The sequence below is a fragment of the Zosterops lateralis genome (genome assembly GCF_965231275.1).
Source record: "Zosterops lateralis genome assembly, chromosome: 9".
NCBI classification, from domain to species: Eukaryota; Metazoa; Chordata; class Aves; order Passeriformes; family Zosteropidae; genus Zosterops; species Zosterops lateralis.
In genome coordinates this window covers 26,697,431-26,716,561 of record NC_139769.1, presented here as the reverse complement: position 1 = coordinate 26,716,561, position 19,131 = coordinate 26,697,431, and the positions used below count along the sequence as shown (strand labels likewise).

General features: G+C 44.9%; 1 protein-coding gene across 2 annotated transcripts in view; it reads right to left on the bottom strand.

Annotated features, from left to right (window-relative positions):
* The window catches only part of RABGAP1L (RAB GTPase activating protein 1 like), a 228,283-nt gene extending 217,248 nt beyond the window's left edge, over positions 1-11,035 (bottom strand). For both annotated transcript variants that reach the window (XM_083867620.1, XM_083867627.1), the window contains exon 1: positions 10,975-11,035. The gene's annotated coding sequence lies outside the window, so the exon portion shown is untranslated. The remainder of the gene's footprint in view (positions 1-10,974) is intronic.
* Positions 11,036-19,131: the final 8,096 nt, after the last annotated feature.

Below are 19,131 nucleotides of genomic sequence, written 5' to 3'. Positions count from 1 at the left end.
TTATTGTGGATTATTTCTGGTCTAAGCCTCAGGTTAATCTACAACAATGTATAAAAATCAGGAAATAAGGTCTTGCTGGAGAAATACATCTAAAATAATACAAGACAGCTGCTTATATCATGATTGCAAAAATCTTGCCAAAAACACAGCAAAATTTCTTGATGAAATTTCCTTGTCTCACATTAGCCAACAATCATGAACAAACCCAGTACGTGTCTGTTGAGGCAGACTATCCAGAGCAGTTTGAATTTTAAGCATTTCACTGTATTTCTAGTTTGAAAAATCCACTTGATTACATAAAAGAAGACACGAGAAGCCAAAAAATCTGTGTTTATTATGCCTTTTTTTTTAATCAGTGTCTCTTTCTGTCAAACTTTCAGAGAGCTTCCCAAATATTGCCACACTGTACCATCAGTTTCAACACAAATGATGTGTGGTTTTCATTAAATGTAGATATGAAAACTCACTATCCATGTTTACATACTGAATACTTCCACAAAACACTTTTATTTAAGGAAATAAAGAGAGGAAGTTACAGGCAGCTGATCTAAAAGTAAAAAAATCACAGAAAGGTGAAGTAGGACAAATGCCATGCTCTGTGGTTATTTAAACCTGTCTTTTCCACAACCTTGTTTTCAGCATCCTGATACAGGCGGCCAGAGCTTTATAAACCACCTGTAAATGTATCGATCTCTGAGGGTCCAGTCCTTGCACATTGGCTTAAAATAATTTCAGCCAGACTGCTTTGCAAAGGTGTTTTGTAAAGTAAAAGGTTTAATAAATGAAAATAAGAAAATAACAAAATACCAAGTGTTACAGAAAACAAAAGAAAAGCCATGCACAGGTGTCCGAGAAACCTCTGACACCCTGCTGGAAACACTCCAGAAATCCCTTAGTCCCTTTGTGCTCCTTCCTAAACACTGAATGTTTTAGAGGGACAATTTGGCTGCTGCCAATAGGGAGAATGGCAGAATTTGAAGAACAGCGAAAAGGTTCAATAGATGCTTCTCTCTTGGCACTGAGCCAATCCCTGTGAAAAAACCACAGAACTTTCTAGTTAAACTTCCTAAAATGTCTAAAGGCAAACTGAAACTCTTTCCCTATTTGGAAGCCCCTGCTGGGGGTGTGGGGTGCATTACTACAGCATCTGACCCCTGTCTCCTTTAAAGGAGAGTGTTAAGTTCTGGACAAGCTACTGAAATGCCAGACACGGTCAAGAGATTGCCAAGCCCCAAAGGCAAAGGCAGAGTGTCTCAATGAGCCTCAGAGCTGGAGCAGGCAGTGCTGCCCCTCCAGGAACAAACCCATCAACACCTACAGCACCTTCAGGACAAGGAATCCAAACCTGAATGTCAAGTGGGACCTGGAACAGCACCAGCATCCCACTCTCACCCAAGTCAGAGCTGAGTCTGTGCACAGTCACCAGTCGGGTGTTCAGAAGCCCCAGCAAAACCAATGATAACAAACTGCACAACTGCACCCTGCAAATGCAGCATTGCTGTGCACCTCGCATGAATTTCCTGGGAAATGTACAAAATAACTCCCCTGTAAGACCCTTGGAGTTCAATTACTGCCAGAAATAACAAAAAACACAATCACAGAAGCCAGAGAGAAACTGGGGGAGACTGCTGGAACAAGGATCACTTGCATTTGTCTTATTTCACCCTTTGATTTCTCTGGCTACCATCAAAAGCTCGATTCTAAACCACATTTCAGTCTGACCCCTTTATGTTCAGTCTGACTTACTGATGTCTCAATATGACGAAAGAAAAGAAGAATCAGAAAGGGAAAGCTATAAGGGTCAAAAGCAAATTATCACTCCAAACAACTGTGCAGAACTTCCAAATTGACATTACTGTTTTGAAACTTGACAAAATATTTTCTTGGACATTTTGATCAACTCATTTCCCCTCTCCCCTCATAGTTTTTACACACATCTAATAGGAATAAACAGTAAAATTTAACCTTCAAAACAATGTAAAAATAAGTTACTGACTTCCATTCCTCACTTGTTTCCTCAGAATTGTTTAACAGTTATGTCCAAGAATAATTCCAGTTATCAGTTCCTGCCTTCTTGCAAGTTTATGCTGCCAACGGTAATTTTTAACAATTAGGATCAAGTGTGGCAGGGTTAAAAACACCTCTGATGGTGTGAGTGTACCTCCATGAGCAAACACAAACTGTCTACATGAACAGAAGGGACCAAAACCACCTTCAGTCTTCTTCACCAGACTGCCTGACCCAAGTTCCAGCTGAAGTTTTACTCCAAAAACAACTTCTGGCGCACACAAAAGGTGCCCATCCAACTGCACTGCTGCCTGGCACTCCTGTGCTCAAAAACACTTCAGTTCAAGCAGAAGACGATGGCACTTAGAAGTTACACAGATTTCAGGAGTATCTGGAAGATGCAGTAGGTGAAAAATGGCCTTAAAGAAGCTGCAAATGTTCCCCCCTTCTCTGCCAAGATCCCACTTCAGTACACAAGCACCAAGGTGGGCACAACAATGCCCAGAACAGACCAAACTCAGCACTCAGCACCCAGCACCGGGGGCAGCTCTGCAGCGCTGCCACCAACCAGTTATTTGAGCCTTCTCTTCAAAATAACAGGAAATTATGAAAGTATACACCAGTGGAACAAAATAAAATGAAGGGTTTACAGAACGAAAAAAAAAAAAAAAAGTCCATTTTCTGCCACATGCATTTCAGATTAGTCAGTCTTAAATAATATAATCTAGTATTTGTTTCTCAGTAACAGCTAATTAAAAAACTCCAAGCTTCTAAGGAAAAAAATACCAGCTTGCAGCATTTAAACTGTTAATAAAGGGAAATACACCAAAATTTTATTTAAATACAAAGAAAAAAACTCCCCATTATTTTCAAATTTTAGCCAGCTATTAAATTTTTCCGCCAACTTCTAAATTTAAATTCTGAACCTTGTATCTTGTATCTAAATGCACACAGGGAGAGATAAAGCAGTAGATTAAAAATATTTGCATTTTATTTTCCCACTGATTTGCCTTCAGAGGCCTGAGCACTGAAAAGGCACAGCATAACCTTTGCCTTTAATTAAAATCTTGGGACAAGAATAAAAAGCTAGAAAATAAAGAGGAAAATAACACACACATGCTTTTAAAATTGTAACGTATTAGTTAAAAATACAGATATGTATTTGTATTTTTACAAATTTTTGTACTCCAATAGATCTGTGGATCTCAGCAAAAACATTTTATCTAAGTTCAGAAAAAAACAGTAATATTTTGTGTATATAATAGAAGCACAAATTAGAACTGTCTTACTTACTATGCTGAAGTAGCAGATAACAAGACACCAGATCTCTGCAAAGTGCAGTAATCAAGTCAAAATACTTAAACTGAACTTCTTTAAACTGTTTTCCACTGAAGGAACTTCAGATAAGGCAGACTGGTATAGAATTTGTAACCAGAACATTCAAACCCACCTGGAAATATGCCACTCTTACAGCACTGTGAGACTGTAATACCACATGAGTAATTGTACTGAGCAGAAAAGCAAAGAATTCAAATATAACTGCTTCTCAAATGAACACTGTGGGGAACAGAGGAGGAAATTCACTTCTGGTTAAAACAAAAACCAATTTACCAGAACAGGATCCATTTCCCTGAACAGTGGCAAAGACTATCAAAATTAACCATACAATCAGTTGACACTACAAGTCAATCCTTTGAATAAAATTCTTGGACAAAGCCACAACTCCCATTCTTTTCCCTCCCAAACCAAGAAATTAAGTCATAAACATGTACAACTGCAACAGAGCTGCAATTTGCTTTCTACCCCAAAAAAATCTGATTGTGTGACCTCAGGTATGTACAACAGCCATGACCTAATCAGAAAGGTCAGCAATACTTGAACTGAAAGCACAGCTACATAACTTAGCTCAACACCCTGAAAGTCAGAGGTTTAACCATCTGTCACTGACACTGATCACTGACAAGAAGTGTAACCTCAAGACTGTTCCAAAATTACTAATTGTCTTCTGGAAACTCGCACCATCACACCTTGCAATACAACACACAGAGGTTTTGGTGATGAAAGAATAAATAAATAAATGAATATACACACGCACAAAATGTAAGAGACATTCAGAGAGCTGTGTTTGTTTGCCTGCAGGAGAAGACCAGGGATTGGTCACGACTGGTTACTCAAAACTGATTCCTTTCATTAAAAGCATTACTACTACACAAGTTTGACAGCACACGCTGAGAAAGGACTTTGCTGTCAGTCACAGTCACACCAATTTCATTTCTCATCTGTTTACACTGTATGACAGCAACCAACTTAATTCATTTCTAAGCCCAAGAGTGACATGGAAACCTTAAGCCATTTAGCAAACAGCCCTCAAGATCCACTCTTAGATTCACTCACTGACTGAAATCCTGTTCTAACAGTTTTCTGCTTCTTAGAAACACCTTTCACTTTCCTTTTCTCTGCCCTATTACCTTTTCTTCTCTAGTTAGGAATTATGTGGGAGACACCAAGAATTTGAGCAATTAAGACAGGAAGTTGTCCACCATCACTAGTAATGAGCTTTACTATGTAAGAGTTTGCCAGTAGCCCAATGTAAAATGAAAGATCACACACAAAGACAAACGTGCAGATTATAATTTTACCATTAATTACCATAGTTAATGTGCATTCTTTTGCATCAAAGTGTAACTCCACTTCAAAATCTTTCTATTATACCAGAAAACACCTCAGAACTCCCAACCATGCTAAAAAGGGTATTTCTAGTCCAAAGAGACACCAGACAGAACAGCCAGAGCAGTAACTGGGATACCCAAGGCTTCACCATGATGCCACTGAATCACCAGAACATCAGCCAAATCACACTTACACCAGTCAGGAAAACGTAGGATACATCAAGCACATGCAGAGGGCTTAAACTAATCAAGAACTTTGTTTCAGACCATCTACACAGACTGTAACTCAAGAACTCATTCCCTTATTTTTCTTGACTAAAAAATGACTCAATTTCCAAAATTTTAGTTTATCCCAATGATTTCTAAAACGGATTCATGCATCAACAGAAAATAATTAAATTAATGCCAACTGGAAGCATTTATGTACAGATGGCATCAAGTATTTATCCACCCATCTTGCTGTTAAATATTTACATCTTTTCAATAAAAGAAGAAGGGCATACACTGAAGCTGAAAATTTCTACATAGAGTTAGTTATTTCAGTGATGGGGGAAAGAAAATGAATGATTAAAAAAAAGAGATGTGAATCATTTTTCTCATTGCTTTGCCTCCTTGGTACAAGTTGCTCTCTACATCTCAGGCAGGACTTACCACCTTATACAAGATAATGCTTGCTGCTTGCTTAGGAGAAACTGACACCTTCCATTCAACCACTACCAGCTGAGGTTAGAATCGCTCATTAACTAACACTTCAACCAATTTCAAAGTTCTACATAATTACAGATACAAAAGTTTTGATCCCTGTTTCACAAGCACCCTGCAGGCAGATGCTGGAGAAGTTACCCAAGAGCAGCCCAAAGACACAGGCTTTAGGAAAAATCAACATTGGCAGCAGAAGGAAAGGCAAGGAAGAAGTGCTCTCTGTGTTCAGTGGAACAAGTCTCCTGTTAACAAAGTACATGGAAAAGGAGGACATACATGTCATCCTTCCTGCCCCAGTTTTCACTAGCAAGGTCCACTCAGAAGCCTTCCAGACCCCTGAGCAGTAGCAGTCTGCTGGAGTAGGAAGTTCCCTCCAAACAAGAAAGATAAGTTTGGAAGCACTTCAGGAAATTGGATCTATTGGATCTAATTGATCTATGGAGCCAGATGGGCTGTATCTAAGAATCCTGAAGGAGCTGGCCAGTGTAGCTGAGATACCACACTCTACCACTTTTTGAAAAGCCATGAGGCTGTGAGAGATTCCTTCTGACCAGAAAAAAGGCAAATATCACACCCAGTTTCAAGAGCAAGGAGGAAGATCCAGGCAGCTGGATCAACTACAGCTCAGCCAGCCTCACCTAAGTCCATGAGAGGATTATAGAGCAAATCCTCCTGGAAGGCACCTCCCTGCTGAAGAAGCACAAGAAGATGACAGGGAATAGCCAGCATGGATTCACCAAGGACACCTGGTGCCTGGTGAACACAAGAGCTCACTGCAAGGAGACAACTGGCTTAGCAATGATGGAAGAGCACTGGACACACAAAGCCAGTAACAACAGTCCCCCGCAGTATCCCTACAGCCAAACTGGTGAGACAGGCCTGGGGGAAGTGAGCAGTGAGGTGTTTGGGAGTTTGCCTGGACTGCTGAGCTGAAAGAACAGCCACCAGCTGTGCCAAGTTCCATCCAAGCAGCTGCAGTCACATCCCCTGGGGATCAGCACTGAGACCAGCAGCACCACCCAATGTCTTTATTAATCATCCAGCTGATGGGACAGGCTCCATCCTCAGCAAGCTTCCAGTGACACCAGAGTGGGAGGAGTGGTCAGCTCCTACTCAGAGAGACTTGCACAGGCTGCAGAAAGGTAAGAGCTTGTGAAGCTCAATGAAGGCAAGTGCCGGGTGCTGTATCAGAGGCAGAACAACCGCCTGTGACAAGACAGGCTGAACATGAGCTGGATAAAGAGTCACTTCTTCAGCAAAGCTTTTGGAGATCCCAGCAGACAGAATTTTGCAGACAAGTCCCCAGCACATCCTGGTGGCCAAGGCAGCTGAGCACAGTGAGGGCTGTGCAGGAGCCCAGGGAGGGCTCAGGGCCCCCTGCTCAGCCCCTGAGGCCGAGCCCAGGGCAGGTCTGGGCTGCACTGCAGGGCTCACACACACCTGGAGCACGGCCAGGGGCCAGCCTGCCCAGATGGCAGCAGCACAGGGGGTGCAGAGAGGCTGGTAGAACTGAGTCTGCACAACCTGGTCAAGAAAAGAGCTCTGAAGAATCCTTATTACTGTCAGCTCTCTAATGAAAGGGTGCAGAAGAGAGAACTGGACTCTTCTGGAGGATGGACACTGACATGTTAAGAGGCAACAGACACAAGCTAGAAAGGAAATTTCAACTAGCTTAAAGGGAAGGAGGAAAGAAAAAAACACTGAGTGCAGTCAACTGTGGAAATAAATTACCTAGAAAGGTGTTAAAGGCTGGAACAACCTTATCTAAATTATTCCTGCTTTAACATATGCAGGGAGTTGGATTAGATGACCTCCAGAAGCCTCCTCTAACATAAATGCTCTGTTTTAAGAATTTACTAATCGACCTGCCAATAATTCTATATTAGAAACTTTCCTTCAGCAGGTTTTTCATCTGGCTTACTACTTTTCATCACACATTTCAAAATTCCAGATCTCCTGCATTTACAGTAAGCCAACATCCAGTGTTGCACACAGAAATGTACGTGTGTCATATCTTCTTGCCTTTAGAACTTCTTCCCTTTTTACTGCTGTGCTTCCCCCACAACCAGGAAGCGTTTTTAGCATCAGAAAAATTTTGCACTTTTAAGCTTACTTGACCTAAAAAAACCCTAAATCTGAAACTTCTTTAATATCCTGACTCATGATACAGGGATTATGAGAGTAGGAAAGCAGAGGGCTGTGACCCATCTCATTTTGAGGCAAAAGCTACTTTTTCCCTCTGTCCACTTAAAAACATTAAAAAGACAGTTGTACCTGCTACGCTTTCCAAAGAGTAAGAAATATTCCATGAAAGACACAATCTAACATGTTTTCCACAAGGGCCTTATTCACTTTTCAGAGCTATCTATTTTACTAAGCAGATTTTGGAAGCCCATTTATGTATTTATGTTCTGTTTACAAACAGTCACACCCAACAAACTAGTCTGTCAGCTTCACAAAGTCCCCTCTGGGAACACTCCTGACAGCAAATTTAAATAAACACCTTAAAAGCCACAGAGGCTTTCTAATAATCTACACATTGGTTTTGTTTCTCTTTAAAGTTAAGAATACAGGAAAAAAGGTGAAATAAAAAATTTAAAAACATGTCATTCTTTGTTTATGGGCTAGGACTCTGTTAAAGAAGAAAGAATCCCTTCAGAAATCCAAGTTACAATAATGGCTCCTTCAACAGCTGTACCAGTGTAACAGAGTAAGAGAGAGACTGGAACAAACTGCCAAAGGTATGAATTTCAAAAAAACACATCTTCTCAAAATATACTTGAAAACAACTTAACCTTCACTAAAAGGACACCTCCAGGAAGCTCAGTGTTAATGCCTGAAAGGTGAATTTTAATTCTCACTTAATAGGTCAAGATTAAAATTCATGGGGAGAAGCTGAGAATTATTACAGGAATGATTAGTGTAGCTGGTGGCCCAAAGAGAAAACAAACCTTCCATGGTGTATTTCCACACACGTTTGCATCCTTTTTGTTAAGTGTGCCCTTTTTTATTATTATTACCAAGATCAAGAGTGCCAATAAAACCTATCATACCACTGGGTGCATAAAATGAGTATAACCCCATGACAAATTAATCTAGACTAGAAATCAGAAAGTGTGTAATTACTAAGGTAAGTCAAGTTTGAAACAGCCTTCCTATTTACAGCAGAGGTAATAGCGATATACAACTAATTATCTTTAAATTAGAGCTGAATAAATTTACAAAAACCCCTAACAATGTTGCCATCACTCCCTGAAATTAAGAACTCACCAAGAAGTTCAGAGAGCAGAACAGATGTACAAAGGAGAGAAAAGAAGAAAACCACAGCAATGGAAGAACAGAGACAACAGAGATGGCTCTTGAGTCCATTCAGTGTTGTCAAAAGCAAACAAAAAATTGCACCATGGCTTCATAATCAATCTAAGACAGTACTGGCAGAAAAAAAAAAGAGCCACCACCCTTACTATCACTGCTACCTTCAGCAGAAGCAGCTCAAGCCAACCAAACCCAGAATGCAGCTCCTTCCAGCAGCACTGGCTCCTGCCATCAACTTCCTGCCCGCGGGCAGGGCCCAGCTGAGGACCATCACACCACCTGTGGCTGCTCCACTCTCCCCACCAACACTGGGCTTCCTCCTCCTCCTCACCGAGCCAATGTCCACATGAGCTGCTCAGGAAGTTGTTGTAATCAGAGTACCTCAGGGAATAAAAAAAAGAAGAACTAGAAGTGCATCTTTTTAAACCAGATTAGTTGTTTTTACTCAATTCCTGGCCGTGGAAGTCCCTTTGATGAGAGAAGTGAAGGAGCAGCCACAACCCAGACAGACTGTCCTGAAATGCTGGGGAGTACCCCAGGGACACAGGACAGACACATTATCAACCTGGTCTTTTTGCAATCCCTTTACTAACACCCCCAAATCTTCATCTGTCAATTGCTTTTTAAAGGACTGAATATTATTTTTAAACAAGCAATACATTTCACTGTAACCATTTTAAAGCAAACGCTGCGGAGCAATTTATACAGTTCTCACATGTACCAGCCCCAGAGTCCTTTCAGAAAAAAGCAGTTATTTAAAAAAATCAAATAAATGAAACAAAACAACCCCAGCATGATTTCCCACCTCTACCTAAACCAGAAGAAAGTAGTGGAAGGCTCTGTCACTCACTGAGTGCTGGGGTTCATCAGCTGGTGCTGGGTCACCTCTGGACACTCACTGCCACCATTCTTACAACACTGGAGTCAGTTTATGTTTACTGTATTTGTAGCCTTTTCAAGTTTAACTACAAAGTAAATTATTAATCATATTAATTACTACCATCCAACCCACACAAACAGTTATCTACAATCCTACTTAAACCCTAAGCAGAGGCATAATTTGCAGAACCAACCTTATATGCCCAGTAAACCTTCATACAACCTGGAGCCAGGCTGGTGTGACAGGCAGTCAGGATTTGGCCTATATCACAGAGGTTTGGTTAAATAAAGTCACAGTACCTTTCCTGCATTTAAAGAGATAACAAAATGTTGCCTGTACAGTCAACAAGACGGAAACTGACAGCACACCTGCCCTTCTGAAAGTTTCAGCCGAGAAACAACGTGGTCCTGAGACTAGAGCTCGGCAGTGAGAGAGACAAGCAATGCTCACCAAACCAAGCTATTCCTTAATTGTCGCTAGATTTTTCTCTGTTTTAAAGAACAACTGACATTCTGAACCTTTTTTCCCCCTCTCCGGCACACTCTGGATGGACACACACTCGGACACAGCTGTGGAATGTGGCAGGATAGGACTTTTCCCAGCGCTATCTAAGGCAGCAGTCTCGGCCCAGCAGCACAGCCTGGGAGGGACAGTGACAGCAGGGGCAAAGTGCAGCCGGCACCGCCGGAACCCGCTCACGTCCATTTCCTCCAGTGCCGGACGGCTGCAGACGGCAGCAGCAGGTCTTCAAGTACTTTTATCTAAGGAGAATTTTTGTAACAGTTCACGGATCGGTAGAGAGTGGAAGAGGGCTTAAAAAAATAAAACAAATCACCAAAAGGAAAAAAAAAATATAAAGAAACCCCCCCCCCCCAAAACGAAAGCTAAGGCAGCTGAGCCTGACGCAGGCAGACACACGGATTTAGGACAGTAGTTTGTACTCTGGGCTCCTGGGAAGTGACTTCACTTTTCCCGCGGAGGAGGCAGGGAGATGAACGCTTCCACAGCTCTCTCCCTTTCCTGACCACGAAAACAACTTTATTTTTCTAAACCCTGCACTGTGCTCGAGCTCCTCTCCTCGCGGAGCGCCCCTGCCCGGGGAACTCCACACACACACACACACACACACACACACACACACACACACACAAACACACACACCAAACACCGCGAACAACCAGCGGGACCATCGCCGAGGCCCCGCGGGCAGCGGAGGAGCCCCCTGAGCTCGGCGGGCACCATCCATCCATCCCTCCCGCCATCCCCCGTCGCTCGGGGCGGGCAGGCGGCTCCCCCTGCTCCGCGCCCCTTCTCCTGAGGGAGCGGCCCCTCCCGCCCGCCCCTCACACGGCCCCGCGGGGCTGTGGCAGGCCCGGCGCGGAGTGCCGCTCTCTGTCTCACCGCTGCGGCCGGGCCGTGCTCCCTCCCCGCGCCGCCGCCGCCTCCAGCCCGGCGGGGCCGCGCAGCCGCCTCAGGGCCGGGACAGCGGCGCCCACATTCCGGTGCGCGCGCACGGCTGACACGGCGGGAGGGAGAGAGGGCGGGAGGGAGAGAGGGACGGCCCCGCCGGGAGCCGGGCGGGCTGTGCGATACCCGGGGAGGGCCGTGTGATACCCGGGCAGGGCTGTGTGCTCCCCGGGCAGGGCTGTGTGTGACCCCCGGGTAGGCTGTGTGCTCTGTGTGATCCCCAGGCAGGGCTGTGTGATCCCCGGGCAGGGCTGTGTGGTCCCCGGGCAGGCTGTGTGATCCCCGGAGAGGGCGAGGGGCCAGCAGCCCGCCTGTCTTCGGTGGTGAAGTCCTGTGCGGCCCCATGGGACTCTGGAACACGGAATTATAGCATGGCTAGGGTTGGGTTGGAAGGAGCCTTTAAGACCATCTCGTTCCACCCTCCTGCCATGGGCAGGGACACCTTCTACTAGACCAGGTTCCTCCAAGCCCCAGTCCAGCCTGGCTTTGGGCTCTTACAGGGATGGGGCAGGCACAGCTTCCCTGGGCACCCTGTGCCAGGGCCTCCCCCTGTCACAGGGAGAAATTTACTCCTAATATCTAATCTAACCCCGCTCTCTAGTGGTAAGCAATTCTTCTGCGTCCTGTAAAGACATGCTTTTGTAAACCAATCAGCCCTCTAAGTTCCCTCCAGGTCCTGAAAGGCCACAATGAGGTCGCCCCAAAGCCTTCTCTTTTCCAGGCTGGACAAGCCCAACTCTCAGCCTTTCATCGCAGCAGAGCTGCTCCATCCCTCTGATCACAGAACGATTAAGTTGGAAGAGACCTTGAAGATCATCGTGGTGCCTCCTCTGGAATCACTCCAACAGGTCCATGTCCTTCCTTTGGGAAGGACCCCAGAGCTGGGGGCAGGTGGGCTCTCACCTGAGCAGAGCAGAATCCTCCCCTTTGCTGCTGCCCACACTAATTTTGATGCAATGCATGCTTCTCTCCCACCTGTCAGACACCTGAAATGTGTCAAAATCCTCACCCACAACTGAAGGACAATGGAAGCAATCTATAAATCATGGCCCTCTTGAAAAAGCGAGTTTGCCTTCAGATTTTGTACCCTGGTCTCGCCAAGTGGTAGATTGTGTTTGCTTATAGACAGTGGTTTGGTGTGGTTAAACAAATATTTAAAAAGTAAATATCTATGCTTAATTAAATATCACCATTGTTTATGTTTAAATAAAATGTGTTTAAGTTATGATAGCTTGCCTTGTTGGGTTGTGTGTGAAACAAATTACATTTAAATTAACCACAGCATCTATACGGCTTGTCGGTGTTCTCCCCATTTCAGATGTGGTTCACCAAAATCTTAAGGAATGTCAGAGCACAGCCTTCAATAAAACAACTTTAACATAAAAGCCAGTGGGCTGTGTCCTGTTGCCCCTGGGACAGCCAGACTGCCGATGTGGGTATTGATTTTAGGCTGTTTCCTTGTCACTGGGGTCGAGGGGTTTGTTTGTTACATGATCTTTTATGAGCTGAACTGTCATAAAAAAATGTGTCTCAAAGCTGGCAAGGCAAGCAGGCAAAGGAGAGCATTTCACAGAAAAAAAGAAAAGCAAAGCAGGACTCTCTGGCCAGCTCCCCATTTAAGAATTGTTACTATTTGTCTATAAATGGTGTAAATTAAATTACCTTCAGATTACTTTTATCACACCACAGGTTCAGATAAACCACAAAAGCATAGGGAAAGCAGAAGAATTCAGGGGAGGAGGAAAATTATTTTACTGAATATTACAATAGAGAATAAGAAGAAAGTATCCCTGGCACTGTACCCAGGCACTGCACACTGGTGTATGAATATGAGTAATAAACAGGAGGAACTGAAAGTCATTATATTCATAACCAGATTTAGGAATAAATGATCTTAACTGGTTATTGGAAATGGAGAGTTTGTTTGGGAAGCCTAGGTAGGAAAAAAGAGACATAATGTAGAGAATGAGTGACAATATTTGGGTAATGGCAAAAAGGAAAAGAACAGCTGTACCCAGATGATTTACAGGGGAAGAGAATAGTCCAAAGCCAAAACACAGCCCCACACCAGCCACTATGAAGAGAATTATTTTTACCATCCAAACCCAGCAACAAACAAACATACAAACAAATGATCAAGCTAAACCACAGAAAGAAACACTTTGTTTCAGATGCTTACAAAAATCATCTGCAATTTTAGACAACACATTTAAGAAAATGGCTAAGTAATCTGAAGGCTATTAGCAATTCCCTTCAAGAACTCAGAAAAGATACTGAGGTTCCATGAGACCAGCAAAAAGAAAACAGTGGCTACCCTAAAACAGAAAATGATGAGAATCAGAGGCCAGTCAGCTTTATTTTGTATCAGACAAATTACTGGAAGAAATTATTAAGCAAATTATTTGTAAGGCCTTGGCTGATACGATTAATAACAATCAACAATAACATCTAAAAAACAAACTATGGAATCTTGACTGCAGCAAGGCTTCTGACTACATATCAGCTAGTGCTCTCCTAAGTAGGATCAAGTAGCATTGGCTACACAAAACTTGGTTGAAATGCTTAGAAAATGGCACTCCAAGGTATTATCAAGTTAATTTTGCAGTTAGTCTTCCAGATGCTTACATCCTGAGCCCTGAACTGCTTCTGTGAGGGAATAGGATAGGGAATATTTTAATCGTATTTGTGGAGGATATCCTGTCCGGGTGAGCTCTGTAATCATTTTGAAAGATCTAATTGGAATTGAACAAGTCATGACAAGTTGGAACAAAGATCTGAACTAAAGAGGATGTAATTCAATAAGGTGATAAAATATTACACACAGCTGGGAATGTTAATTGGCTGCAAAAAAGTGAGCTAGAGACAGAGGCAAAGCAGTTGTTTGGTAGAAAATCTTTATTTGTGGTAGTTCACAAATAGAAAATGAGGCAACAGTGATTTGTGACCTACCCCTTACCCTGCACATAGGCATTCCAAGCATCCCAAAATGTCTTGAGACAATTTGGCTTTGCAAAAAATGTGACTGCACTACTGAAAGGTAAGAAAAGGCCGTCAAACTAATTATTTTTTGAGTAATTCTATTTTAAGCAAAATAATTCTTCTGCTCAAAAAGGAGCTCAAGAAGGTTTTCCTGAAGAAGAGTGCTTATTTTTGGAGATCTCCTTTCAAATACAGAGATCTCTGTGGAGAATGTAAAGAACTACCAGGAGCCCAGACAACTTGACCTTGAGTCATACTGAAGCTTGACTGAATGGAATTCAATTGGACATCTGAAAAGTCCAAGACAAGCCTTCACTGACCTTACAAACTTCACAGGACGCATAGCCCACCCAGTCCTTGCAGCCTTCAAACCTCTCACAGCCCTCAGAGCCCTGAACGATCTCGCAAACACCACAACCCACCAAGATTCATCAGCCTTCAAAGCCTACAGTGCCATATGAGCCCTCACAGACCCCACAGCCTTAAAGAGGCCCCACAGCCCTTAGAGCCCCTGTAGCTTTCCCAGGCCCCACAGAACTCAAAGCTGGGAAAGACTTCACACACCCCATAGTCCTGCAAGGCCCTTGAGCCCTCACGGCCTCCACAGACCTCACAACCCCAACTGACTTCATAGCCCAGACATCTCAGTCCCCACATACACCCTGACACAGCCCATCACCCTTACAGTCCTCCAAGCCCCTACAGCCTTCCCAGCCACCATAGACCTCAAACTCCCAAAGTACTCATAAGCCACAAAGCCCTCAGTGCACCCACAGCTGGTTTGATTTTCATCTTAAATATGTCATCACAGAGGCATTACCAACCTCTCTAACTGGGCCAGCAGCATGTCCATCTTCAGAGCCATCAGGGATTGGCTCTGTCGGACATGGTGGAAACTTCTAGCAGTTTCTCACAGAAGCCACCCTTGTGGCCTCCCTGCTGCCAAAAACCAGGCTGTGTCAAACCCCAACACACCCTCACATCACCTGAAGTCCCACAGTTCTCACAGCCCCTTTAGGTCCCTGAACCATCTTAACCATCCGACTCCATGGCTCTCAGAGCCCCCTTGGGGGGTGGCTGGTGCAGCCTGGGTGGGGGGTGTGGGACAAGCAGGGAAGACAGTGTGGGAAGGGGTCAGGAAGGGTGAGAGGGCAGCACAGGGGTGGGTGTGAGGTGCATGAGGGCTTGTGGGGTTTTTCACTGTGTTTGTGGGGCTCCAGTGTGTTGGCAGAGAGGAATCCCTCCCAGGCCCCTGCCCCAGGGGGTTCCCCAGGGACCAGTCCTGCTCATGACACTGGACATGGTCACCTGCACATGTAAGGACTTGGGGGGTGGGGGTGTGGCAGGGACAGGGACAGGTGTGGGGCTGGGCTTGATGTGGGGACAGAAGGGGTGATGGGACTGGCTACATGGTGTCCCTGTGGCCTCTCCTCCAACTGCTGAGAGTGCAGGAGCTCCAATCCACCTCCTCATGGAACCGAGGGGCCACTGGGACACTGTGGAACCAGGGACACTATTGTCAACACTTTGGGGGCCCAGGGAGTCAAGGGGCAATTGAGACCCAGAGGGGCATCATAGAAACAAGGAGACGTGTGGAACTGCTGAACCTCATGGAACCAGGGGTCCATTCTGGCATTTTGGAACCACAAAGACCAATATGTGACAATATGAAACAAAGGACACCATAGTGACATTGTGAAAATTCTTGGAACCAGGGGTCCATTGTGATACTGCAAAACCAAGATCATTTTGAAACTGCAGAACCTCATAGAACCAAGAAGACATTGTGAAACTGTGAAAAAAAGGAGACCATTGGGACACTAAATAACCTAATGAAACCAAGGATCTACTATAACACAGCAGGACCTCATGGATCAAAGGGACTTGTGATGGAACAAAGGCACAGTGGCACCAGTGGTTCATTGTGACACAGAGGGGTACTGTATAACCAAGGGTCCTTTGTGACACTGCAAAAAGGAATCCATTCTTACCCTGTGGAGCCACATGGAACTAACTGATGCCTGGAGAGGCTACCTAGAACAGAGACTAAAGAGAGTTAAAGGAATAAAGTAGGTGTTTATTAAAAAGGCCTTCACAGGATACACCTTAGGCAGAACAAGAGCCTGGCTGAGACTATACCCAAGATGGATGACGGGTCACAAGTGTTCACACTTTTGTAAGTTTTGGTCCATTTACATTTTGGGGTTAATTGTCCAATTACAGCTTCATGTTATAGAGTCCCATCCTCACAGATTGCTCTCCTCAATTCACTGTTTATACTTTTTGGGCCTGAAGCTGCAATGGTGTCCTTAGTTATCAGGCTGGAAAAGGATTGTTTTGTCCGACTAAACTGTGAGGAGAACTTGCTCACACTTCATATGAAGTTCAGCATTTATATACTAATGCACTACAAAACCTGGAAAATATGAAAGCTAAAACTTAAGGCATCAGAACCAAGGGTCCATTGTGACACTACAGAACATCAAGGAACCAACAGGAGCCTCATGGAACCATGGGTCCATTGTGAGGTGTGGAACCAAGGCAAGCACTGCTACACTATGGAACCACATGGAACCAGGTTTCCATTGTGACACCTTGGCACTGTGAGGAACCCAGGGTGTGTTGTGACACTGCAGAGGGAAGGAGACCATTGTGATACCTCAGAACCTCATTAAACCAAATGCCTATTGTGACATTTTGGGGCCTCATGGCATCAAGGAGCCATTGTGACACTGAGAACTGAGGATACTCTGGGGATACTGTGGAACAAAAGAGACCATTGTGACACTGCAGAACTCCATGGAATCAAGTGTCCATTGTGACACACCAGAGTGTCATGGAACCCAGGGTCCCTTGTGACACTCTGGAACCAAGGAGACCACAGTAATACTGCGAAATCTCATGGAACCAAATGTCTGTCCCTTGTGACACTTCAGGGCCTCATGGAACCAACTGGCCATTGTGACACTACTGAACCTCAGGGGACCAAAGGTCTATTAAGACAATTTAGAACCAAGGAGACCACTGTGATTCTGCGGAGCCCAAGGGAACAAAGGGTTCCTTTGTTCTGGATACTCTGGGGATACTGTGGAACAAAAGAGACCATTGTGACACTGCAGAACTCCATGGAATCAAGTGTTCATTGTGACACACCAGAGTGTCATGGAACCCAGGCTCCCTTGTGACACTCTGGAACCAAGGAGACTGTGGTGATACTGTGGAATCTCATGGAACCAAGTGTCTGTCCATTGTGACACTGCGAGGCCTCATGGAACCAAGGGGCCATTGTGACACTGTGGAAACAAGGAGACCTTTGTGATACTAAGGAACCTCAGAAATCCAAGGATGCATTGAGACGCAGAGGAGCCCAGTGTAACCAAGGGTCCATTGTGAGACTGCAGAACGTCATGGAACTAAGGCTCAACTGTGACACAGTGGGACCTAATGGAACCAAGTGTCCATTGTGACACTGGAGAACCAAGGAGCCTGTTGTGACACTTGGGAAACTCATGGAACTGCGGGTCCCTTGTTGTGACACAGCAGAATGGAGGAGACCATTGTGACACTAAAGAAACTGATGAAACCAAGGGTCTATGGTGATACTGAGAAGCCTCATAAAACCAAGGGCCATTGTGGCACAGCAGTGCCTGGTGTATCCAGGGGTCCACTGTGACTCTGCAGGACCTCATGGATCAATGCTCCATTGTGACACAGAGGGGCACCATGTAACTGAGTTGCCACTGAGACTCAGAGGGGCCTTATGGAACCAACGGGCCATTGTGACACTACTGAACCTCAGGGAACCAAGGTTCCAATGTGGAAGCAAGGAGACCATTGTGATTCTTAGGAGCCCAAGGGTTCATTGTGCCACTTCCAGATGTCATGTAACCAAGGCTCCATTGTGACACTGTGGAACCAGAGAGTCAATTGTGACACTGTGGAACCTCATGGAAGCAAAGGTCCATTGTGGAACCATGGAGACCATTATGATACTGTGGATCTCATGAAACTAAATGTCCACTGTGACACTGTGGGGCCTCATGGAACCAAAGGTCCATTGTGACATTTTGGAGCCTCACGGAACCCAGGAGACGATTCTGACATTGCAGACTCTCCTGGAACTACGGGGCCATTGTGACTCTGCAGAAAGTCATGGAACTGAGGGTCCCTTGTGACACTGCAGAATCAAGGGGACCATTGTGACACAGCATAAGCAAGGGTCTACTGTGACACTAATGGCCCTCATGGAACCAAGGTTCTTTTGTTAAACAGCAGAGCCCCAGGCACCCAAGGGTCAATTGTGACACTGCAGAGCTTCACAGAACCACCAGTCCCATGTGACACACCGGAGTCTCATGGAACAATGGTCTGTTGTGATGCAGAGTAGTTTTAAGGAATCAAGGGGCCATTGTGACACAGATGGGCACCATGTAACCAAGGGTGCATTGTGACACCTCAGAACCTCATGGAACCACATGTCTCATGTGATGCTGTTACAACCCACTTAATTATAGAGGAGTGAAAAGAGCTCTCTGTGAATTGCAGATAGGACTTCAGCTTTGAATACTCCCTGAAACAAGATATATGTTGAGAAGAAAAAAAAATCTGATATTTTCATGTTACTAACTGTGGAAGAGGCAAAAAGAAAGAAAGAGAAAAGAAGATGAAAGCTAGAAAAAGCTTTTTTAGGAAGGCCCTGCAGAGGGACCCAAACAGGCTGGATGGATGGGCCAACACCAGTGGTGTGAGGGTGGTCACAAGGCCAAGAGCCAGATCCCTACACTTTGTCCACAATAATCTCCTGCAGCTCCAGGCTGGACCAGAGTGACTGGAAAGGGCCCTTTGGGAAAGGTCCTGGGGGTCCTGGTGCCAGTGGCTGGAGAGGAGCCCAGGGGTGCCCAGGTGGGCAGAGGCCAATGGCCCCTGGGCTGTGCCAGCCCTGGTGTGGCCACAGGCCCAGGGCAGTGGCTGTGCCCTGTGCTGGCCCTGTGAGGGACTTGGAGTGTCCAGTGTCCAGTTCTGGGCCCTCGTGGCCAGACAGACCTTGAGGGGCTGGAGCAGGTCCAGGGAAGGGAACAAAACTCATGAAGAACTCATGAAAACTCTGGAATG